A 27,292-nucleotide genomic window follows, 5' to 3' on the forward strand; every position below is an offset into this window, starting at 1 on the left:
GAGTTGACTGAAGGATATAGTAGAAAATTTGACCAGGTGCCATGCAATGGGACTGAACCTGAGACCACATGGTTGTGAAACAAACTTCTTAAACACTCACCCAGTCATGGGAAATAAATGTTTTTACTTTTTTCACTCCATGAGGTGGAATTTTCAGGCTAAGGACACAAGATTCAGGCTAAGGAAACAAGGAAGGTGAGTGTAAACAACCCAATTTGGCATGATTAATGTTTGCTCTTGTGTGCATGTGTGTGTGTCAGCCTGTTCCTCATTCTTTCTCGTTTCATAGCTAATTAGACATGATACAGTAACAGAACCCACCACATACCTATATTACATTTCAAATCTAAAACAGCAGGATTTCAAAAAAAAAACAAAAACAAAGAAAAAACACATTCACAGATGACTATCCTCCGCTTCACCACCACCACCACCATCAGCAGCACTAACAACAACAGCAGCAGTTAACCATTCTCCTTCCTTTCCTTTCCTCTAAACAAACAAACATAGAAATCTACTCAGACCCTGTTACTCAGTCAATTGTAGACATACAAGTTGTTGAATTTGATTCTCATTACACGCTACATGTAACACCATCGACCCTTAAATCTTTGCATGCAGCACACATCTACAGCACAACGCTACACACAGGCTTATGGAAAAAACATGCTAGTCTCTCATTGTGTGTGTATGTCTGTGTGTGTATGTCTGTGTGTGTGTATATATACATATTTATATATCATCATCTTCATTTAACATCATTATTTCCATGCTAGCATGGGTTGGATATATATATATAGTACATATATATATATATATATATATATATATATATATATATATATGTATGTGTGTGTGTGTATGTATATACATTAATGTATATGTATGCATGTGAGTGTCTATATGTGATATATGTGCATGTCTGTATGGCTATATAAAATGTTCATGTGTGTTTGTGAATGTAACAGATATGTATATGCATGGTAACATATATATATACTTAGGTGTGTATATATATATACACACACATACATACATATATATATATATATATATATATTACATACATACAGACATAGATGAACGCAAAATGCATAACCTCATTTGCCCCTGCCTGCACACTGTAAATACCAATGTGAATTTTCAATAATCTATTAGTAAATGTTTAATTATTTGTAAGGGGTTCATGAATATCATTTATATCTTTGGAATGGAAATTCAATAATTTAATGTTGCCCTCATTTCTCTAATATTTAGATAATTCCAATAACGAAGCCATACTTGATTGAGCTCAAAAACTAATATAGTTATAAAACAACAGTGAAAAGTGTTTTTAATTTATTTATTTAGTTTTTGTAATGCAAAAGTTTGGGAAAAAGTAACCTTGGCTTCCATTCTCAAAGGATTATGAAAGAAATTGAGAAAGGAAAAGCAGTGTTGATTTAATGACTTAATGAATAGATAAGTCAGTGGAGAAGGGCAGTGCCTCTGAGCTTTTGGGTGGGGCTTTGAGAGTGGCAAGCTTTCTCGTTTCCTCTGAGGACCAAATACTTATAACAAAGAGCCGTTTGCTAAAAGTACACAAGAGCCAGATGGTGGTTTCAAATTATGAGATATGGCTGTGTAATTGGAGTTTTGGGGTTCAGTTCCACAAGATGGCACCTTGGTTAAGTGTCTTCTGGATAGACCCTGGGCTATCCAAAGACTTTTGAGTGGATTTGATAGATGGAAACTGAAAGAAGCTTGTTGTGTATGTGTGTGTGTGTGTGTGTGTGGATAGATAAGTTGACATAGGTGTGTATGTACGTTTATATTACCCTATTTTGGAAGAAGAAGGGCATCCACCTCAATAAACTTAATCTGACCCCAGCAAGAATAGTTAAGTGGATGTTAAAATGATGATGATGATGATGACCTAGGATGACTTTGATTCCTCTAATGAACTTTGACAGATTTCTACCAGCTAAATTTTATTCATATATCTATGTTCGACTTCATAAAAGACATTAATTCAAGCAGCTGTAACATAGTATCGAACCTGGAACCATTTCATTGAGAAGCAAACCTCTTTACCACACAACCAAGCCAAGTAATTGCAATCAGCCATTTAGTTTCTTGGTTTCTATAAGAGTATCTGGAATTATTTCACTACTGCAACCACTGAGATGGAGAAGATGTGGAGGAGAGACAAATAACTGAATAACAACCAATGAAAATGTTGTAACATTCATTGATGAAGAGCTGGGGGTAGGGGAAGGGGTGGGTAGCCACAGGAAAGACAAAAACACTGGCTCAAAGTTGAACTGTGTACAGCAGTAGACTTGGGATAAAAGATTATATTATATATGTGCATGTGTGAGTAGTTAGACAGATATAAATATATCTTATATACATACAAATATATATATATATATATATATATATGTGTGTGTATATATATATATGTATGTATATATATATGTATCTATATATACAAATATATATGTATGTATGTATGCATGTATGTATGTATATATAAAGATAGATTGATAGAGAGACATTTAATTTCATTATATTGTATTATATATTTGTATATATTGTTTATACACATCATTATCAGTGTTTGCTGTTTTGTCTTCAATATACACACTTTACTTAATACACATTAATAATATGCAGAATGTTTGCATGTAAACTAAGGGTTAGCAATGTCACATTAATTGTCTTTCTGTTTTGTGTATGCATGTATATCTTATTATTATTATCATTTCTAATTTTCAAATCAACTCGACTCCTTAAACTATGAAATGGAGAGATTTGATGTTTTTTCTCTTCTATTTTGTTTGCTAGCTTCTTCCAATTTTTAACCCCCCCCCCCATTTTTTTTAGCTTTTGCTCTTTATAGCTATGGACGTTTTTTTTTTAATGTATTTTGTCGCAACATTTCAACTTTATCTGCCACATAACTAATTTGATATAAATGTCAGTTACCATTATTATTCTTGTTATTATTATCATTATTATTATTATTATTATTATTATATTTATAATTATTATTATTATTATTATTATTATTATTATATTTATAATTATTATTATTATTACTATTATCATTATTAATACTATTATTATTATCATTAATAGTATTATTATTTTTTAATTTTTTGTTGAAATCCTCACATCTTTCATAAGCTCATTTCAATAGGTTCTTCATTTTCTTTCTGCTTATCTCCTGTTGTTTCACAACTCTTCACCTCTGTTGCTCATGTCTCTAACAAAGCCCATCAGGCCAGCTTTTACACATTTCATTGTCGGTCTTTTGTGTTGGCAGAGAATCACATCATTGTTTCATAGCAGTAGGAATTCTCTAAAAGTTATTCCAAATACAACATCTACGATGGTTTAGCTATGAAAAGAATGGCCCAACTACTTATGTTAGTGATAAGAGATGGTGCTTTGACCTTCACTGACAAAAACAATTGCAAAACACATTCAATGAAAATAAATAAACAAAATGAAATTAACTAATTTGGGAAAAATTTGTTAAAACATTAAACCTATTATATGCAATGTTATAATAGAGGGGCAGGTGAGGTGGGGACCCATTGCTATTTGTTTCTCAATGGTAGACATTGAAATTTTTTTTTTTTTATGATGTGCGCACAATTTTGTAAGGATTAGAAATACTGTTTTATTTATTTTAATTTCTTTTTTGAAGTTTTGCATTTTTTTCTCTCTCAAATTTAATTCAAATTTATCATTTGCACACTTTTGTTATCATAGCAGCAAAAACAGAGCTTTCTATTGAAATTTGGTTTTGTTGGGTTTTTTTTCTCTTTTTATATCATTCTAGAATAGTCAAAAACTGAGAGAATTGTATATTGGCATTCAGACACATATACACACACATATGCACACGCACACACACACACGCGCACACAATAAATTGTGTTTATTTTCTTTGACAACATTTTTAGTAAATGAATTCATTTTATGAACTTTATGAAAATATAGATGATGATAGTATAAAATACAATACCAACAGATATTTTTGCAAATGTGAACGTGTGTACATATGTGTGAATATTTATATATATATATATCTACATTTATGTAACTAGAAATGGAGACAAACTGGCATTAGGAATGTGTTTCTGTGAAAAGTTGAATGTGCAGTTTCTACGATGTAAAAGTAATTGTTTTGAATGACTGATGATTGGTAGATATAACGAGGTTTCTTATGCAGGCAGGTACAATACTGAGTCTGTATTGTTGGTATTTATGTAAATATATGAATATACATATATCAGCTGGGAGCAAGAATGGCATTGGCTCTAGAAAATCTACTTCAGTGAATTCTATCTGGTCCATGCAAGTTTGAGAAAGTGGACAATAAAAATGACAACGATGATATACATGTATGTTTCCTCGAATTCGCCATCGTGTGGAAGTGATAACTGTGTACTGTTGATTATAAATAAATAAATAAATAAATATACGTGTATGTATATATAAGAAAAGGCATAAATAATGAGCTTTAGACATATATTTATTTATTTGTGCATTGTAGACTTGCAGCTGTTTCTGGTGTGTATTTTAGATGCGTTCATTGTTTAGTTTACTCAATCACAACACTAAGAATTATTACTTAATCTAGTATCACAAAGTTTGCCATGATATGATATAATGTTTGGAACAAATAACCACATTGCAACAAATATACAGCAAATATAGCAACATGACTAAATATCATTCTATAATATTTACTAATCATTAGGGATAATCAGCGTGAAGATATCAAATATTTAAGACTACACATATATGGGAAACTACCACCTGTGTCATCTCTTGTGAAGGGTAAGAGAGTCCAGTTTGCTGGACATTGTTGTAGAGCTGAAAAAGAGGTAATTTCTACTCTTCTCCTCTGGAAGCCATCTACCCACAATACCAGAGGGTGCACACTCTCCTACCCTGATGTAATCTCCAGGGATACAGGCATCCAGCAACAGGACCTCCGTAATGCCATGATGGGCCGTGAAGTCTGGTGTAGCATGGTAAATTCCATTGTCTCAACCACGGTCGAACAATGATGAATGATGATGATGTTGTCTTAGAATGCATCTCAGAGCATCTGAACCATTTGTGTTTGTATAAAGAATTCCTTGTTTTTAGAACAATTTCCACACTTCACATTTAGCTTCTACTTTATCACAGATTCGTCTAAAATGTTTAAAGCAAATATTTTATTTTTAACATTCACTTCAATTTTCAGAATCATTCTCTACCTTCTGTGATACTTGCTGTTTTCTTTCGTGTTTCTCTATGTTGGATGAAATCTGTTGTTCAGCATTCAAAGACTTTTCTACCGCTTCTCCATCATGTGTTTTATGAATTGTCTTTTTTTTTTTTTTAGATTCAGAGTTGTTGGTGTTGAGGAGCCTACCTCAGTGCAAAGCAGCTTTGGCACACTTCTTGACACAAAACTCTATTGCTGCTGAGAATAATATCAGGGAGAAAAAGAAAAAAAAAACATATGATGTCCACGTTGTTTGTCTTTGGCACCAGTACCAAATCGATCCGTAGATGTGAATGCGTTCCATGTTGCTTGGGGTTTTTAGCAAAGAAATGGTTTTGTTTGCACTTTACGGGTAAAGATTTTCAAACGGTATTGAGTAGGTGTTGCATATGAATCATTCTCAGTTTTACACTTTATTGTTTTAATATTATTTTTAGTAGTAGTAGTAGTGGTGGTGGTGATGGTGGTAGTAGTAGTAGTGGTAGTCGTAGTGGTAGTGGTAGTAGTGGATTGACAGCATCATTAGAGACTTGGTAAAAATACCTTGCATTATTTCTTCGACCTCTAACCTCCCTATCACACATGCACTCTCCCCCCTCTCTCTCTCTCCCTCCCTCTCTCTCTCTCTCTCTCTCTCTCTCTCTCGCTCTCCCAGCCTTCAACAATTGTTTATATGTTGTTCTTGGTCTCTATTTCAACAGAAAAATTCTTTCGCTTATATGCTCCAGAAATTTCTCCAGTCATTCTTCAACTCCAAAACAATTCCAACACCCCACCACAACAAAGTCTAAGATCTCTCACGTTTTACTCCATCTTCTTTATTATGGTCATATTAATGCCAGTGCTTCTCTCAAATCATCAGTTTTTACTGTGAAATTGTCAAAGATCTTACAAGCATTATTTTCACTTAATTCAATTAATCTATTTTTAATGTGCCTGTTAATCTTTCTCTCTATCTTTTACTGTTGTTCCGTTAATTCTTCAATTATATTATTCTTGTGGTACCTTGCAGCAGCCATGAAAGAGATGGCTAATTCTTCCATCTCCTTTGCCACATATCTGACACCATTTTACTGACATTTCATATCAGCTTAAATTTCTTGCACAATTATTACCATAGTTTTTCTTTCTTTACGCAACTCTTTATATCTCTGCAAAGCCCATTGACCAGATCTCTTGTTGTCATTGTTGTTACTATCGTTATTATTATTATTATTTCAAGGTAGCAAGCTAGCAGAATCGTTAGCACACCTGGCAAAATGCTTAGTGGTATTCCATCTGCCACTCCATTCTGAGGATAAATTCCACCGAGGTTAACTTTGCCTTTCATCCTTTCAGGATCAATTAAATAAGTACCAGTTATGCACTGGGTCAATATAATCAACTTAATCTCTTCCCCCAAATTTGAGGCTTTGTGCTTCTAGTAGAAAGAATTATTATTATTTCAAGGCAGCAAGCTGGCAGAATCATTAGCACACAGGGTGAAATGCTTAGTGGTATTTTGTTTGCCACTCCGTTCTAAGTTCAAATTCCACCAAGGTCGACTTTGTCTTTCATCCTTTTGGGGTCAATGAATTAAGTATCAGTCAAGTACAAGGGTTGATGTCATCAACTATCCCCCACCCCAATTTTCAGGCCTTGTGCCTATAGTAGAAAGGATTATTATTATTATTATTATTGGTTTCCTTTCATTATAACTTTATTTCAGCTGCCTTAGTACCGGGCATTCTCAGGAGGCCAAGAGTAACAAGGACCATTTGTTTTGTTATATATGCTAAAATTATCCCCACATTTATTCCATTTTAGATGGAGAGTGCTTTCCCTAGTATATGGCCTGGACCTATCAAGGTTATCTTTTGTAGTTCATGGAGATTTGAAGTTACCAGGGAGTTGCTTAATATACTTCTCAGCTCCCTTCTTTATCATTCCCAACGAAGCCCAGTATACCCATCATGACCTACCCATCTGATAAGGGTACACCAGGCACATGCATCACAACAATATGTGCACAACATGGTGATCTCATATCAAGATTAAGTGCATGACCTTGCAGGTTGGGCCCAGTTAGAATGTTCTACAAGTTGAGTAGCCCATCCCATTCAAAAGGTCCCTGAATAAGGGTTGTTTAAGGATGTTGAATGAAACACTCATGTTTCTAAGGGTGAATTATCTTAACCCCATAGAATTCTTCTCAACACATGGCTATGATGCTCCCCCACAACTTCTGCTCATGATCAGAGATGCACATATCATCAGCCACAAAGGGACATGCTCAACTGGTTAAGGTCAAACGACTGACAAATCTGTGGTATTGAACAGAATGTTTGCTGCAGCCCTATTATTATTATTATTATTATTATTATTATATTATTATTATTATTATCAGCAGCAGCAGCTTGATAATCATTATTATTGTTAGTATTGTGTGGTTAAGGAGTTTGCTTCCCACCCTTGTGGTTTCAAGTTCAGTCTATCATAAGCCTTCTCAGTAGATTTCATGGATGGAAACTGAAAGAAGCTTATTGCGCATATACCTGTGTGCGTATGTTTTCTTTTCTTGACAACATAGAATAATTGTAAACAAGTGACACCACTATACAAGCAGTGTCCATTGTTCCCAGTGAAAACGCACTCGGTCAGGGGAAAGTTTTACTTTGCTTGGAAACAGCTGATAATTAGCAACTGGAAGGGCATTTGGTCAATGAGTATCTGTCTCAACAAATTCCAACTGACTGTGGCAAGCTTGGAAAAGTAGATGTTCAAATAATGAAGATGGATTATCTGAACCAATAATGTATTGGATAAAACGTATGTAGTTTTTAAACAAACTGTTTAACTCTTTCGTATCTAAAGTGGCTAAATCCATCAATATAGAGAATGGTGTTCAGATGTAGAATAAGTGAATAGGTAAATGTTGAGAACTTAATATTAGCTACATTGGCTATTTGTAGTGCTAAATGAATAAGATGGAAGGTTACTAGCCGGAACAATTTTGATCATCTCTCTACCTACTCACTAGTGGCAGACTTGGGGCTAAACAAAAGACAGCTATATCAGCTTAGTAATATTATTCTAGTAGCCTAAATTGAATGAATCTAACTGCAGCAGCTCTTTAACTAATCACTCTTCTGGCTTAAAGTAATTTTCTCTTGGTTGCCTCCTTAATTTAGCCTTTGATCTGAGTTTATTTCAGTTTCCGCAGTAGAAATAATGTTTAGTTTTTTAATGTATAATTGCTATACTGTGTGTGTGTGTGTGTGTGAGGAAGAGAGAGGAATTGGAAGATTGAATTTATTGCTAGGCTGACTCTTTTACACGGTGCTTAATATGCTTGCTTGATGCTGTTCACCTTTCTAATGCAACACTTTGCTCAGGGGCTATCTTGGATAATTTTACTATTAATTACCAATTAACCTCATATATGTCATTAGAACCTTCAAGTTCAATAGCAACGATAATTTATAAAAGTCAAAAGGTTTTTATATACATGTGAAATCAGCACACACACACACACATTACAAATAAAATTAAAATATGTTAAAATTTATTTTTGCTTTTCCCAACGATTTGCTTCCCCTCAAGAGATTTCAAATAAAAATATCCACTATTTTAGAATCAGATTCATTACACTGCTTATTCTATATCACTGACAATTTAAAATTCTTTGACTGAAATCAGAGATAAATATTTTATTGTATATGGCTGTCAGGAATATGTACCAGATTTTCTGGGAATGGGGCTTGTAGGAAGAATTATTTTCCTGAGTTATTTAAAACTCAGATGTTAGGTTCCATATTTTTTTCCACTTTATTTCAACAGTAAAAGAGAGAAAATGATGCAATGGATTTAAAGTGGTGGAACCATTTCTTGAAAATAACTGAGAAATTTCTAGTGAAGATAATTCAGGATAATGAAGATGGATAAGATACAGTTTGGGTTTGTGCCAGAATGTGGAACCACAGATAACTAGATTTCTAGTAAGACAACTGCATGAGAAATGTTAGATAAGAAGTAACAACTCTACATTCCATTAGTTGATATGAAGATGGCATTAGATATTCTGGTTGGTTGTGAGGAATCTAATGGCAGTTGATTGGTTCGTGAGACACGTAGAAACTATGTCAACGAAGAACAGCAAGGATAGAGTTATCACGAGATCTGTGAGGAATTTCATCTTAATGCTTACCAGGTTTCTGTCCAATGATTGTTTCCATTCCTTTTAGGCCAACAGTTCTTCACCTGGGTTGTAGATTCTTGTAAGCCCACACATTTGTGGGCTCACAAGGCAGCAGCTACTGGCAAGGAGAATTTGGGGTGGAGTTTTTGCATCTTTTGTGGTGATGGTGGTGGAAGAGTGGGTTTTTAGAAGGTGTTTTTAAACCAGGTATAATATTTATATTTTAAGCACATTACAGAGACAAAATCTTTATTAAGATTAGAATGTGAACAGGACATTTTGTTATTAGTGAGCAGAAAACTTGACTGATAATGATGTACCAAGTTTGTAATAATTTCCTCCAATAAATTCTCGTATTTGTTAATAATGTTCATAAAAATCTGGGACAAGGAACATTGTAGTCGATGCAAACATCCAAAAAGTGACTCCATTCTAGACAGGATTGTATACAAAAAATATGCAAAAGTACTTTTTCTTTTTTAATTAAGCAGATTCTGTTTTTTTGTGCACAGCAATAAAGGTTGGGGAGAGGACTTTAAAATGTCATTTGGTAAAAGGAGTGGGGCACTGAACTAGGAAGAGTTGAGAACCACTGGCTTAGGTGTTGGTGCCATGTAATCTTCTGGGTGTTAGAAGAGGTCATAGTGGGACATATCTGCTAGAGTAAAGAAGAAATGGAAGAGTATTGACATGTGAAGAGAAGATTGAATGCAATCAGGTAAGAGATGTGATGTTCAGCGAAGTGTGACCCGAGACTGGAAATTCTTTTACTTTGCAGCCATGCAGCTATGGTCATGCTGGAGCACCACCATGGAAATGTAAATTATCTGCACAGTTTGGCAAGAAATGAGGTAAGCATGTCTCATTAGACAGGTAGCATTAACCCACTGAATATGCGGAGTACAGGCAGGATGAGTGAGTTATTGGCTGTCAAATAGATTGCCATGTGGTGTGTAGATGGGGGGGGGATTTGGTTTCTATGGACAAGATTAATGCCAAATGGAGAACTGTTGATGGAGAGTCTGCGGAAGAAGAAAAGGGAGGAAAGAATGGCAAGATTATATCTCTATGTTGGACCTTACTGATAAGATGACAGAAGACTTTCATAGAATACATGAAAACTTAGATGACCATTATTATTATTATGCTTATTATCAATAAGGCAGTGAGCTGGCAGAATCATTAGCAGAATCATTAGCATTCCAGGCAAAATGATTTGTGGCTTGTCATCCATTTTTATATTCTGAGTTCAAATTCCTCCAAGTTTGTCTTTACCTTTCAACCTTTCAGGGTCAATCAAATTAATATCTGGGGTCAATGATATCAATTTATTCCTTCCACTAAAATTACCAGCTTTGTGCCAAAATTTGAAACCATTATTTTTATTATTATTATTATTATTATTATTATTATTATTATTATTATTATTATGAAGGCAGCAAGCTTACAGACCCATTAGTATGTTGGATATAATGCTTAACAGTATTTCACCCATCGTTAAATTCTGAATTAAAATTCCACCACAGTCAACTTTACCTTTCATCCTTTTGGAGTTGATAAATTAAGTACCAGTGAAACACTGGGATCAGTGTAATCAACTTGTCCTTTCCCCACAAATTTGAGGCCTAGTGCCTCCAGTAGAAAGGATTATTATTATTATTATTACTTGGGACAAGGTGGTGAAGCATGACCTTTGAACATTGGGCCTCTTCAAGGCAATGACAAGTGACAGAGACCTTTGGAGATATGCTGTACTTGAGAAGACCCGGAAACCCAAGTGAGATCATAACCGTGGCCTATGTCAGTGCTGCATAACCAGCCCATTTAAGGGTACTCTTCAAACATTGGGCAATAATCTCCGCAGGCAAAGACCTGTTGAGGCAAGTGAAATCATTGTCTTGGCTGATGACAGTACCACCTGGAATGTTAGAAGCACCATTTGAGCATGATTGTTGACAATGCGCCTGACTGGCTCCTGTGCAGGTGGCATGTAAATAGCACCATTTCAGCATGGTCAATGCCAGGACTGCCTGATGGGCCCTTGTGTCGGTGGCACATTAAAGCACCCACTACACTTTCAGAGTTGTTGGCATTAGGAAGGTCATCCAGCTGTAGAAACTTTGCCAGATCAGACTGGAGCCTGGTGCAGCCTTCTGGCTCACCAGCCCTCAGTCAAACCATCCAACCCATGCCAGCATAGAAAGCGGACATTAAACGACAACGACTACTACTACTACTATTATTATTATTATTATTATTATTATTATTATTATTATTATGATGATGATGATGATGATGATGATGATGATGATGATGATGATGATGATGATGATGTACCAATATTTCTGAAACTGTTAGAGCTTCAATTTTTTCTGATCCTCCTTCTGACATTTTGATGATGATTTATCAAAAACCATTTATGAATTGTGGGAGGAATTTAACAAATAATGAAATGTCAAACAGTCAATCGAGGAAGTAAATTCATTGAATCAATAAACTGATGATTTCTCCCATTGGCAAAAAGGTCTGATTGAATCACTAAAACAACAAATTTTGTTTTTACATCCATTTTGTCCATTCTTGCATATTTTGGGATGGTTTGTGTGTTGCAAGAATTGTTTATAAAACTGAATGTCCTTCCGTGTGTTAATTGTTCAACAATGAAATAGGAGCGGTTCAGTGGGGACTCAGGTGCCCTGCTCAGGGGCACGATTCAGTGTGGGCTGTAAGAGCTGAACCTCCGGTGATGATGTAATTTATAGTTCAGCAACATCTTAACCCCCAATGGCCATTGTGCCTCCCTCTGTGAGGCATCAGGGGTCAAAGTATTTTCCATCATAGTCTCTGATGGGTTAACCAAATACTTCTGAGAGGAATTTGGAGGAAGGAAATTGTGTGTGTGTATGTGTGTATATATGTGTGTGTGTATGCATATATTTGTATTTCATTGAAAGGCATTGATGAGAAAACCAATAAACCAGTGTATCTAACACAAATACTTTCTAGAGTATTTATTCAGCCAAAGTTACACAAACTCTTCTTTATCTCTCTCTCACTCTCAGAAATGCAGTGAATGCCCCACTGGAGACTTAAATCTATTGTTAATAGATATGTGTTGTAGAATAGAGATTTAAAAAAACGCTTTGTGTGACATGGTAAGTCTAAGTTAGCAGTTATAATAATTGTAAATAAATAGAAATAAAAGACAGTAAGAACCCACCAAGAGAGGTTTTAGAAGAAAATGATTGTAAGAAATAAATGGTTTTATGTGCCAAAATTCAGCAGATTTCATAATTTATTCACTGCCGAGTTAATAATGAAATTATTCTGAGATATAAGGGTAACTTAACTTTAAATGTTTTTTCAAAGATGCTGCCTTTTCCCAGTTCCTTGGTATGAAACTGATAAGAAAGAAATCATCCATTGGATAAGAAACTAGTTTATCACAGATAATCTAGGATGATTTGGTCCCTGTTCCTGGCAAGTGAGGTGGATTAAGGTGACGTAAGGTAAATGTAGATGAACTTTACAGGTAGATGAATTGAAACAATGTAATGAAATTTACAGGTGGGTGAATGAAGGTAACATAATATGAAGCGGATACTAGAGATAAGTCAGTGATGTTAAAGTAAAGCTGAATGAATTTCATGGGTCAGTGAATTAAGGCACTGTAGTATAAAGTTGGATTAACACTTTAAAGTGCAATAAACTAAACTGCCATATCCAACCAAGATATTTCACCATTTTTGTGTTCAAATTGGCCAGATCCTGCCTCTCACACCTACCCTACAATGTCATTCTAAGCAGTTACACTGTTGAAATCTGAAAGCTATGATATAATGCATGATTAATTCAAAACCATTTGAATAAATGAGCGATCTGAATGCTAAAGGGTTAATATGGCAAGTGAGGTAGATTAAGCAACCCCCCCCCCGGGACACCTCACTTCCTTCTCTGACTCAAACTTCTTGTTTTGATCTGATCAAAACCTTCCCTCAATTTTTTATGTTATGATCCAAATATCAGCTAAATAATGGCAAAGCTGTTTATGCTAAATTCTTTGTTATTTTCAAATTTAATTGAAATAAAAGCCATGTATTTCCACAGAAATACAATTAGAAATGGGTCAGTCTAAAGTTCATTGAACACAATGGGTGGATGAATAAATAAAACAACGGAAGGTAAGGTTAACTATTTTTCATGCTTATTTTTAAATAACAAAATAAAAACCTCAAACCTGTTATGGATTTGAACTTACAGCATAAGCATTTGTAATACAGTATTTTATCCTCCAGTTCACTTTGCTATATTGCATCTGTTAGTGATGGATGTTATTTGATAGCTATTTACAATAAGATTGATTGTGGTACTCTAAGATAAGTCTTCCTCCTCAAAAAACAATACACAGTTACTGTAAGGATTGAACCTGCAATGGTTCAGTCAGCTACTAAAATTACTGATGATTCAATTTGAGTTTATGCCGGTAGAAAGTTAAACCTAACGAAACTGTTGTTGCAGAAAGTAGATCATTTAATGATGTTGCTTGTTATTTGCAGTTGTTAATATTTAATTAAACAAACTTTGAAACGAGATATTTACTGGAAACAGACCTTTATGGCAACAGTTCTACAAAATTAAATATCTGAAATATTTTCAACAAATCTTCAGGAATTAGATTTTATACAGTTTCCTAAAAAAAATTGGTTGAATTGCTATTCTTCAAAATTGGTTATTCTTCAGAAATTACACAAAATTCCATTCTTCTAAAATTGCTTATTCATTATAAATTGGTTAAAATTCTATTCTTCAAAATCTGTCTAAAATTCTATTCCTTAGAAATTAGTTAAAATTGTTCTTTAAAAATTGGTTATTCTTCAGAAATGACATAAAATTCTGTTCTTAGAAAATTGGTTATTCTTTGTAAATTGGTTAAAATTCTATTCTTCAAAGACATGTTAATATTTCATTTTTCAAAAATTGATTAAAACTCTTTCTGAATGTGATAGAAATAACAGGTAAAAGTGGTGCGTAAATGACTGCATTTCACTAAGTTACTAAATCTTCTTTAAATTCCATATTTTGCTGGCAAATTAGATTTCAAAATCACGTAGTTTAAAAACCTTGTTGAAACCAAAATTTATTACAGAATAATTCTCTTTGCAACATCTTCTCTGTCAAAATGGTAGAATGTTACATTTTATATACAAATATTTGTAATATTTGTATATTTATAAATAGAGAAAGAGAAGTGGGGGCACCTGGCCTGTGGGTAGGGGCATTGGTCTTGCAATCTCAAGGCCATGAGTTTGATTCCAGGACTGAGTGGAGCTTTGTGTCCTTGAGCAAAGTACTTCATTTCACTTTGTTCCAATCCGCTCAACTGAGAAGGCTTACCAACCAGCTGTTGCTGCATCTCTCTCTCTCTCCCCCACTGGCTTTCACACCCTCAATTAAGTATGGGACAGCCAAAAGTATCTATATGTTCTTGCAACTACATAGGCACCTAAGATATATTTCTTTACTGCCCACAAGGGGTTAAACATAGAGGGGACAAACAAGGATGGACAAAGGGATTAAGTCGATTACATCGACCCCAGTGTGAAACTGGTACTTAATTTATCAACCCCGAAAGGATGAAAAGCAAAGTCGACTTCAGCGGAATTTGAACTCAGAATGTAATGACAGACGAAATACTGCTAAGCATTTCGCCCGACACGCTAACGTTACTGCCAGCTAGCCACCCTATAGGCACCTAAGATAATTTACAAGCTGCCAGGCCAATCACAATTAGAACAATGGCTAAATACAGAATGAGAATGAATAAAAGAAATGTGACTAGAGAGGAAGGATTTATTGTCAGAAATGGAATTATGACTGGATTCTTATTAAACCTGAAATAAAAGACAACAGACAGCAACTGAGACAACAGTGGACAGAGTTCAACTTGAACTCGCTTCCTCAAGTTTGAATAAGTCGTGTTAATGTGATGTTCTTCTTTCAGCAACTGAACAACAAACCATCAGAAACCTTTTAAATTTATATTTTGAAATGTTTTCAAGTTGCATGTTTCTGTGACAAAGTGGGTTGGGTGATTCTATCAATTTCGATGTTTGTTTGAATTTCTGCAGTTGCAGTAATTTTATTATTAAAAGTTAAGTTCTTTCTTAATTCTTACCACTTAACCATGATGTAGGAGTGGTATCTCAGCAGACATTTGCAATTACTGTGGCATACCTGGAGGTTATGACCTTTTGAGCAGTAACCCCACCCCCACCCCTGCCACCCTATCCATTCTGAATTTTTAGACCTCTACTAAAGTTTCTTCAACTTATTTTTAAATTTCTTTAAAGACAGAGCCTCTTTGTAGATGCTTAGTCTTCTAGAAATAGCAGCCAAATCTCCTTCAACGTATACTCCTCCTTCAGGTGCAGACACGGCTACGTGGTTAAGAAATTTGCTTTGCAACTGCCTAGTTTCAGGTTCAGTCCCACTGGACTACACTTTAGGTAAGTGTCTTCTACAATAGTCCAGGCTGGTCAATGCCTGTTGGGAGAATTTAGTTGACAGATACTGCGTAAAAGACTGTAGCATGTGTGTGTGTGTGTGTATGTGTTAGAGTGTGTAGATGCACATTCAGAGTTACACAGTTGTGTTTGTGTTTGTTCCAGCATCCCTTGTTTGACACATCTCCATAACTTAGCAGTATAACCAAAGAGATCAATAAAATATGGACTAGAGATAATAAAAACAAGTACAGGATGAATTTCAATGATTGAACTGCTAAACTCTTTAAAATAGTGCTCCAGTATGGCTAAGGAAGTAAAAGAATAAAGCCTTTGAAAAAAAAACAAGTTATGTTGGAAAAGGTGCAATTGTGGATGTTTATGAAAAGGAAAAATCAGACTAGATGGGCATAGCTGGAATGCTCTTGATTATGGGCCAATCAAGACTAGCCTAGGGTTAAACAATAACTAGAGACCAAATAAAAATTTTGTTAAAAACAATCCCCCTACCAAAAAACAAACAAACAAACAAAACAAATGTAAATTAGAGAAAATTAGTTTCTTATTGTGAAAGCAAATTTTATCAGGAAATACGAATTGTTATTGTGAATAATGGAGAAATAGGAAAGATAGTGAACATCAAAATATGTAAATTATAGATCTGAAGATTAAAAATAAGGTGTTAAGAGAAGATTGAAAAAGTAATGAGAAACAGAATGACATAATAAAAATTGAAATATAATTTGAGAATATTACACACGTTATATAACATATCGTTAAAGGTAGAAGTCCAGGTAAATTTATAGTTAGGATTCCAGCACAGGAAAGTTTGAAGAAAAAAGAATTGGAACAATAAAAGAATGCAAATGTAATTATAGAAGACATGAAACATTTGGAATATTATAACTGGATATACCTGATCAGTTGAATAACAACAGAATAATACATCCGATGATTGTGTAAGATGAACATGTGTGTATATTACTTATATATATCAATGGTGAAATATATTCATCATTATACTTAAGCAGTACTGAAACAAAATTGATGGGTATTATCTTAATCCCCTCGTGGGTATCTCCTTTACAGTTAGAGGCATTCCACTTCGGTCTCAGTATGGTTGCTTTATAAATATTTGCAAGTGAAACCGTCCCAAAATCCTTCAAGGAAGTGTTGTCTTTTTACTACATGGGATCAGTCTCCAAACCCTGTCAAATGATAACTTTAAATATCCTACTTCACAACGTAACACGTGTCTTCTACGTTCATATATTTGATATTTACTTGTACACTTGTGCACATACATAATATTAAATTCTACCCACACACATATATATATGTGTATATACACACATGCACAAGGGGAAGTGAAAAAGCTACATTTTTTTTGTTTGATTTTGTCAATAAATTTTAATTCTCAAACCTAGAGTAAGAAAACATTTATAATTGGGCCTAATATTGAATATTGATGACAGAATGTCATCTGGCTGTGCCAGTTTGGTGACAGATGGACAACTTCTCAATAATTTCCCACTAATAATATTGAATGTTTATTGAAGGTAAAGTAAAGTAGAAATAAACTGGAGAAAGGGTGGGGCTAGAGAGAGGGAGAGAAAGGGAAGACTGAGGTGTTTGAAGTTGTTACTCATCAAATGAAGAGTTTTATGAAGTTGAAAAACAAACATCAAACCCTTTCTTCCGTTGGATTCTGTAACATCTCTCAGCCCTCACCCATTTCCTACACTTTCAATCCTGTTTTTGCCTCTGTGCCTTTGAAAATGCTCAATTCATATATTTTGAATTAAACATCTTTGCAAAAATTCTTTAAGAAAATTCATTAAACTTTATTCATTAAACTTTATTCACTGTTGCTGTTGTTGTTTTAATAGTGTCTGTTGATCATATTTTAAGTATTTTGTTGTTTCTATTATTTAGGATATTATTGTTAGTGGGTGTAAATGTAGAGGTTGGGGTAGTGAGAGTGAGGGATGGGGCAGCAAGAGTAGGAGTGGGGCAGTGGGTGTAGGGGGTTGGGTGGGGGGGCAGTAAACGTTCCTGCTGAAAATGCTTCTTTATAAAGCAGAAGTTGTTTGAAGGCTTATTTTTCTAATTTTAATTGTTTACCTCTTTTAATTAATAATTTGTGGACTGGTTTTTCTCTGTGAAACGAAACCAATGGAAAAGGATTCTTGCTACTGCTCAACTGGTACTTATTTTATCAATCCTGAAAAGGTGACAAACAAAGTTGCCCTCAGTGGGATTTGAACTCACAACATAAAGATGGATGAAATACTCCTAAACATTTTGCCCAGCATGCTAACAGTTCTGCCAACTCGTGACACTAACAACATCAACAGCAATAAGAATAATACTTAAGAATGGTTTCAAACTTTGCCACAAGGGCAGCAATTTCTGGGAAGGAGGGATGAGACACATCGACCCCAGTGTTCAACTGGTACTTATTTTATGGACCCCAAAAGATGAAAGGCAAAGTTGACCATGGCAGAATTTGAACCCAGAGCATAATGATGGGTGAAATGCCACTAAGCATTTTGCCTAGCATGCTAACGATTCTGCCAGCTCACCACCTTAGGAATAATATTACTACTAATAATAATAACAGCAATAAATTGATTAGTAATTGTTATTGAATACAAGTCCATGGTGGACATAGGCAACAGTTTGGCTTCAGTTATTCACCATTTTCACTAAGCAATATCCATGGTGATTGTATAAGCAGCAACAGATTATGATTTTTTGCTTCTTCCCTAAAATTTCCTGTTTCCTGTTCATGAACATATTTTTTTATATTTATATATTAAACCTAATAGAAAGCAGATAAAGAGGAGGAGGGGTGCCAAGAAATTGAAATATGACTCTAGTCAGTTAAGTTTGTCATTAATCAAATATGAGATCTACCAATGCAATTCCATTCTGTGTAATAAACCATTCCAGTGGACACAGCAAGCAGACAAGTGAGGCTTGAAATCCATAATATTGATATTAGTTATCACCGTTGCCATCGCGGTCCTATTTGTTTTTCCAAAGTTGGTTCTCGATTCATCAACTAAACTTATATTCTGGGATGAGTTTAACTTTTACGCAACGGCTTGCCAATAATTTCCTTATCCTAGCAGATTTATAGACTGGCCATTGCTGTCTTATGAAGCCTCGATTGATTCTGTCACTCCTGATCAACTTCAACAGTCATTCACGCTCAAATCAATATTAATGTTGCTAGATATAAAAACCAAAAAACGCAAACTATCTGCAATGCTCAAATGTTTTATTAGATTTAAACCTGCCTTTAACACGTGCAAGATATACATGATTTGGCTGAACATCATTTTTTGGAATTTAAAGCTCGATAATAATCAAATTATCTGACTCAAAGGAATGGCATTCGTTAAAGGAATGGGTGGACATTTTTCTTTTCTATAAGTTAGGGTGTTAGCCTGATTTGTAATTATTGAACAAACAAATTCTATATTCTCTGCTACACTTTGTTATGTTGCATCATATTAACAACACATTGAAGATAATTAAAATAATGGCTACAAAACATAAATAAATGAATATACGTTCATATACCAAGCTTTGAAACAAAGGAACCAGCCTCAAAAATAACCAGTTCCTGCAATGTATGTGTTTAGGATTTCATTTGTTTTTGTATATTTTTTTACTCCATAATATTATTATTTTATTGATTCCAAGCTGAATCCAAATTTCCCCAAACTAAACTGGTATTTCTACAAAATATGGATTACCTCAATCTCTAGATATTAAATCATGTAATCTAGAAATTTCTTTATTTTTATACTTATTTTGCTTTGTTTTGTGTTTTTCCCCCCTTTAATTTTGTAGATTAAATCTCAAATGTGTCCCTTCAAAATTAAAACATAATGAAATTTTAAAAAATAAAAATAGCTTCAAAGAAACATCCTATAATATTATTTTAGAAAATTGAATTAACATGCAATTCAATTTTTATTATGCATATAGATAAATTTATTTTCCTTGTTTAATTTTGATCTTTTTATTTATTTTATATCCCAATTGGTAAAATAAAAGCATCATTGGTTTCAGGTTTCCAATAACTTATTGCTTGATGGTGAGTGTAACAAGGGGAGTATTTGTGTCTCAATGCAGAACAAATACCTCAAGAAGCCTCATTTGTTAAGCACTTTTAGTTTTTGGTTTGTTGTTCACCAATATTTATATTCTACACTGATATAAAGTAGCAAACAATATATGTGCCCTTAAACACACTCACAGGCATGGATGTACAAGGGGCTTCCATGGAGGGCTGACAAAGTATTTCTTTATGGTCATTTTGTATCTATGGTAGAAGACACCTGCCCAATACACCACATATGAGAATTGAACATGGAACTACATAATTTGATACTGAAACTCTTAATCACACAGCCATGCCTGCACCCCGTTTAACACAAGGTTCACTTCAAAAATTTACTTTCATTCTTCTATAACAGTGGTTCGTAGCCATTTTTTTCCCTGTGAACCTTCTTGATTCCTGTTTCTCTCAGATGACCCTCATAACCAATTTGAAGTTGAAAAAATCCTATAATTTTATAATAATCAAATATTAGGAACTGTATTTTTAAAAATCGTTAAAATATTTTGTTTTCTAGCAGTATAACTGCCCAAAGGGGAAAAGAGGAAGAGTCCTGTCAGTCGGGCTTCATATATGCCTTTCACAATTTCTGTTTTGTCTAAGGGCTGTTGTGTCCCTTCCGGGCTTTTATGTTTAGCCCCGAGACAATCCAAGCAGGTACGATGGGTATGCTACATATCTGATATCTTGATATGAAACATTGCAACAAAAATTTCTGTAGAAATAACCGTAACAAAATAATGTAAAGTGCACTGCTAACACAGAAGGATGTGGTGTTGACTTGTAACAAACATTTAATATACTTTATAGTATATTGTGGTTGCATAATGATACACCACATGCCTACAGGTCCTTAATTAGTAAGGACATTCAGCCATAGAAACCCTGCCAAAGTAGACTCTGGAGCCTAATGCAGGACTCTGGCTTGTCAGATGCTGCCAAACTCACCAACCTATTGAAGTTGGGTGTTAAATGATGCTGATGATGAGGATTCTCCTGAGCTACTATTTTGTTGCTTATTTAGAAAACTGTTGGGAAAATTGCTACATGTGTTTACTACATATGACAACTACGCATGTTTGTTATATTTAATACATGTAGTAAATGCTTAGTTGCAGTTACTACATATAGTCGCTCCATGTATTTACCATGGTGGCTACATATTCATTGTTGATGTTACTGAACATCTGCTGTAAAAGTGTTACTGCAAAATGTTTTTCTTCCATAGAAATGTGAGGTGTTTGGTGATGTATGGAAGAATCAACAGATTCAGAAATATAATTTTGTGCTGACTTCACAGAATGTTAAAGGAAATATAGAAAATAAATTTTCTTTCAACATGAAATTATTTTTATAGTTGGTGTTTAGCCCTAGGTCAAGCTTGATTAAGCAGCAGACTTATGATCAAATAAATGTTCACAGAACGACCAACCATCCATTCTTGTATAGCAAAGACCACAATGACCTTACCAGCTGGTTTCACATAGAACATGATGTTGTGTGGGGGACAGGAAGACAAGGAGGTTTATCATTACTGATGTCCCTGTACATGGCACATGAAGAGAGAAAGAGGAGAGAGGGCTACATGATTTAATGTGCCCTTTCATTGTTGTGATGATATGGTATGATTTGGCTGCTATTTCTAACATGCCTGGTTACCACATAGTGACTTCCTCTTTTCACAATGATATCATGAAGTAAGGTGTCAATGACCAACTGGTTGTTATTGGAGAAAGGCTTTGATATCTGATATTGATTTCTAATACCATGCATTCTATGAACACATGAACCTCTGTATATGACTGGTACTTTGATAATTAACCCCAAATTCTAAAATGCAAATAGAATTACAACAATAATAGCTATAGGGACTCAACCATGGTGTAAGTCCTATTTTGTTTTCTCAACAAGATTCATGCAACTTTTTTATTGAATTGAATAATGCTTCTTTTGCTAAACTGGAATTATTCTAAAATAACTTTTTCCTAGTTACAAAACTGGGACTATAATAAAATTATTATAAAATATCTCTTAACATGAATCACCTATTCTAAAACAGCAAAATATGAGTGAAATACACTAAGGTTAACCATCCCAAAGACTTTAAGCTTCACAGAACCTCACAGCCCTCGTTATATATTTATTCATCTAATGATTTATGAATTGACTTTCATTTCAACAATTATTTGTCAGTGACCAGCTTTATCTTGGATGAAACCTGGATGAGATCTGATTAAAAGGCATTATAATTATATTTATCCAATGGGAAAACTAGGTTACTTCCATGTAGATCCTCAAGATAACCATCTTCACATCATTTTATTCAATCATTTTTACTTCTTCTCTGCATATCTTTGTCAAATATATCTTTGTCGTTGTTGTTGTTGTTGTTGTGATGGCCACAAAATACTTTCTTATAGCATTTTATAGACATTTTATTATTCATACAAAATATATTTTGATCGGATGACAGTTCATTATTTGAACAGAATATATATCTCCACTTTACAGTCATCTATTATTGGGTTTGTGATGTATTTTGCTTGTATAGAATCAATATCTTCTATTTCACTAGCATTGCAGTGAATTATTTGTGTAGATCAAGCCATATCGTCCTACGGAGAACTCTAGTTTAATATGTATTGCAAAAACAGATAGCAAAGTGAATTGGGGTGAAAGCAGCATATAACCGAAATTGCTCCGAAATGTTTTCATATATGCTTGCATACTTGCACTTTGGCTGGCAACCTTATAATATCCGGACTGCTGCAGTGGCTGCACAAGTAGTTTTACTGCAGTAAAAGATAGAACAGAAACTAAAGAGCGCTGCACTAGGATATTTAACAGTATCTTGTCTTCTCTTAGAATTCCATTCACAGAGGCATGTGTGTGTGTGTGTGTGTGTGTAAATGTGAAGGTGCATCCATAGCTGAAGCACAGGCATGGCTGTATTGCTGTGCGGTTAAGAAGTTGCATCACAAGCAAATGGTCATGAGTTCAGACCCAGTGCATTTGGCAGCTTGGGAAAGTGTCTTCTACAATACTTCCAGATAGGCCAATGCCTTGTAAGTGCATCTGAGAGACAGAAATTGTAGGAAGCCCAAAATACATACATATTCTCACACACTCACACACACATGTATATATGTTTGTATGTATGTGTGTGTATATGTATATATATATATATATATATATATATATATATATATATATATGTATATACACACACACACACACACATACATAAATCCGCACTATTTTAAGTAGTTGTTAGTTATGGCTGGTGAGAAAGTTACCTTTGATTTCATGTCTGTTACTACTCTTAGCAATACAGGCAACCCATCAGACCTGCTGACTGGAGGCATATAACCTGTTATTAACAGAGGTAAGAATACAAAATGACCATCCCTGATGAGTCACCTAAGAGCAATATTAGACATGAGACCAATGATTGCTTTCTGACCACAAATAACCAATGATTACATAATATATTATTGCCCAAACAAATTTTTTAGACTGTGTATTTTCAGACTTATGAACAACTGACTGATTAAATACATTTCTGAGCAATTTCTTCCTTCCCACTCATCAGCCACATACACCCTACAAAATGGCCAGAGGAGCTGCACTTCCTTGCCTGAGGCATTCAAGCAATAAACACATTTATACAATCAGTTTTAGGAAAAGCCTATGTCCTCCTCATGTGCAAGTGTGTTGTATCATTCACTTGTGTCCATTCACTGTATTACAGGATTTGTTGCTGCTGAGTCCCAGGTCTGCCCTGATTAAGATGTATAATCAGAAGCATTCCAGCTGTGACCATCCAGTTAGTTTTCTTTTTTCCATTTTTTTTATCATAGAACATCACCAACTTCATATCTTAATGAATCCTGCATCATACATGATGATTTGAGAGATATTTATTTACTATGTCTAGCAGGTCAGATGTTCATATTGAGGTCTCCCTGGTGGTTTGGCTGTGAAGGTGGATAGCTAGTTTCTTTCAGTCTGGTTACTGTTTATCCTACAAACAAAATCTTCCTTTGGATGTAGGTTGTAGGTACTAAGGTTGATCTAATCGACTATACATATCTTCTCAGTTAGAAATCATTATTATTATTATTATTATTATTATTATTATTATTATTATTATTATTATTATACAGCAGCATTAATGTGATTACTTCTTCCACGTATCATATACCATAAGAAAATAACTACACCACAAGGAAATAGACTTCAAAGCTAATTTCACATATACATACATGCACGCAAGCATTTACATTTGTATTCATGTTTTCATATGCATATTTTTAGTATCTTAGTAGCTGGATGGGTAACTTATGAAATGTATGTACTTATGTGCCCAAGAGAATACTGAAGAAATAAAGTGACTTTCTGTATATACACTGAACTGCCTTTATCTATATTCCTCGACAATGTATTAGAAATTTGCTCTTCTATGAGATTAGCAACCAAAAGAAAGTAAACTTAATGTACAAACTGCTAAGCTTTAGTCTAACTCAGTGGGATATTTTCATAGCATTTCGATAATATTATGGCTGACTGATAGCAAAAGTCACTCACAGTATAATATCAAATAGAAACTGAGATTGAATTTTTCTTTGCTTTTTGTCCTTTTTCAAATCCCTGAGGTTAGGTTGATTTTTTGTTGTTGTTGGTATATTGGTTACTAGTTGTAATTAGTTGAAAAGAATATCTGGGAAAATATGTGTGAGTGAAATAGGAAACTGTGCTTTGGTCGAGAGTTTAGCTGTTTTAAAAATTACATCACGATATCACTATCATCATCATCATCATTGTATTATCATCATGCCATCATGATCATTTTAATGTCAACGTTTCCCTGCTGGCATGGGCCAAACAGGCTTTGTTGAGGCAGATTTTCTATGGCTGTATGCTCTTCCTGTCATCAACCCTCACCTGACACAACCAACCTAATGGACTTGGTCTCACAGCAGATTACAAACAGCATCACTTGTATGACAGTGGTGTGCATTTGCAATTAGTGTGCACCAGCAAAACAAGGCGAAACACGCACACACACACACACACATACAAAACTTTTTCTATTTACCAATCTACTCACAAAGCTTGGGTCAAGGTGATGGGCAATAGGACTGAACCAGGAAAAAACTGTTATTTGGATGTGAACTTCTCTCCCTCATAGCTGTGCCTGCACACATGCACGCACATGCACACACACACACACACACACACACACACACACACACACACACACACACAAACATTATGTACGTATATTTTCTCCAAGAAGGTCTTGAACTAAGAAAAAAGATATTGCTTTGAAAGAATTTAATACAAAACTAGTTTGATCAGATTTATTTTATATTTAAGAAACTATTCGAGAGATGAGATGCTGAAGAGAGAGAAAAATATCAGAAAGGTCATGTTTATTCAAATATATAATATTGTTTTTATGCTTTATTTTTGTTTGTTTGTTTTTTTTAAATGTCATTTTTTTTTTTTTTTTGTCTTTTTGTTATTTTTCTCCAAAATCTGGTCTGCTACAAATCAATAAAACTGAACTCGAATACCATTCTGTTGAGGAGCAAATTTGATATTGTGTTCTTCATTCTAAAGAATATCCACTTTTCCAAAGTCTCTGTGTGAATATTTACTTAACGAAGTGTCGTGATAATTAGACGTGAACACGGAAACCTATCGTACAAATAAACGGTTTTCTTTCATTTTGTTTTGGGGTTTTGTTTTGTGTCAGTTTTAGATGAGATCTTCATCCACAAAACAACAAACTCATTGCAGTTTTGTCTTTTATATATTTTTTTTTATTGTTGATGTTGTTTTTCACCTCGTCTCCAGGAATTCCAATCATGATCAACCACACTGTTTGTGTCTAAAAGAAGATTATTTTAAACTGAGTCAATGTATTCTATTAAATGTGTAACTATGTAAGCATAGTCTTTGAAAAGACATTTGAAGAATAGATTTAAGCAAGACTTACTGATCACAAGGTAATAAATTTAATGTACATTTCTGGCTTATCTTCACTTAGCTAAAAGGTTTCCCAAGAAAACCTCATGTCAGTTTACTTTGCTTTGTCAGCAAATTTGTTGCTTATAAAAACTCATATTAAGATATGAATGGCATAGTTTCAAAATTCCATTTAATTGTCTTCATACTAATGGAGATATTAGACAGGTAGCAGCAACGAGAGCCATATTTTGTCAGGAATTTATCACTATGGCACCTAAATTTTGGCAGTATTAAACATACCTCTCTGTACACTTATCCAGCTTATTGATTTTTTCGAATTGGGTAATTGAAAACTTGCAGTATGGACATTGAGTCCAATCTATGTGGAAGAGAAGTAAACTATTGCCAAAACACGAAGTAAAAATAATGAAAGGTGAAAGAAAGATTTCTTCATTACCCTTCAAACTGAAAGGCAGCAATGGAGGAGATAAAAAGAAAAGTTTTTGGAGATAAAAGAATCGGTCTGGAACAGATTTATTTTATGTTTACCAAAATATGCTGGGAATAAAGAATTGAAGGAAGAGAAAGAAAAAAAAATATGTAGGTCATGTGTTTATCCTTTGATAATAATAATAAAGTTTTTCACTATTTACAGTTTTTTTATTGGTTTTATTTTAAACATACTTCAGAAATTTGGCCCTGCTTTTATCAGGAACATCTTAAAAGTTAAGGAGATAGATTCTTGGGAAACAAAATTTCAATTCTGCAGAGACTTAAAAAATGTAACTGTAAACATTTTCAAAAAGATTGAATTTAGAATATCCAAACTCTCTTGTGAGATCTGAGATCTACACCTGGGAAGTTCTTCCCCACTGCTGAAGCACCACCTCCCCACTCACCATACTGCAGATGTTACCTTTGGAGAAGCCAATACAGCTTGGTCCCAGTGTCCTCATAGGCATTATTGTCAATTTGTAAAAAGCTCAATCAGATATGACAAGGCATCCTGCCCCAATAGTTGGTAGTTCTAGCAACCCACTATCCTGCCCTGGGTCCTTATTTATTGAATTTTGAAAGGAAATGCAAGGACAAAGATTACCTCAGCAAGATTTGAACTCACAATGTAGAGAACCAGAACACAAACTGCAGGGCATTCATTTTAGCGAACACTTTTAATGAATTAGCTAATTCACTCTCTAATTAGAATATTGTGAACTTATATTATT

General features: G+C 34.3%; 1 protein-coding gene across 13 annotated transcripts in view; it reads right to left on the reverse strand.

Moving 5' to 3' along the window:
• LOC115220760 (thrombospondin type-1 domain-containing protein 7A) overlaps positions 1 to 27,292 on the reverse strand; it is a 1,292,425-nt gene that overhangs the window by 540,340 nt on the left and 724,793 nt on the right. The window contains exon 1 of one of the 13 annotated variants that reach the window (XM_036510590.1): positions 16,872 to 17,257. The exons of the other annotated variants lie outside the window; for them this stretch is intronic. The gene's annotated coding sequence lies outside the window, so the exon portion shown is untranslated. Of the gene's footprint in view, positions 1 to 16,871; positions 17,258 to 27,292 lie in introns of those variants that run through there. 13 annotated transcript variants of the gene reach the window in all.

This window comes from Octopus sinensis, linkage group LG17 (assembly GCF_006345805.1).
Source record: "Octopus sinensis linkage group LG17, ASM634580v1, whole genome shotgun sequence".
Classification (NCBI taxonomy): domain Eukaryota; kingdom Metazoa; phylum Mollusca; class Cephalopoda; order Octopoda; family Octopodidae; genus Octopus; species Octopus sinensis.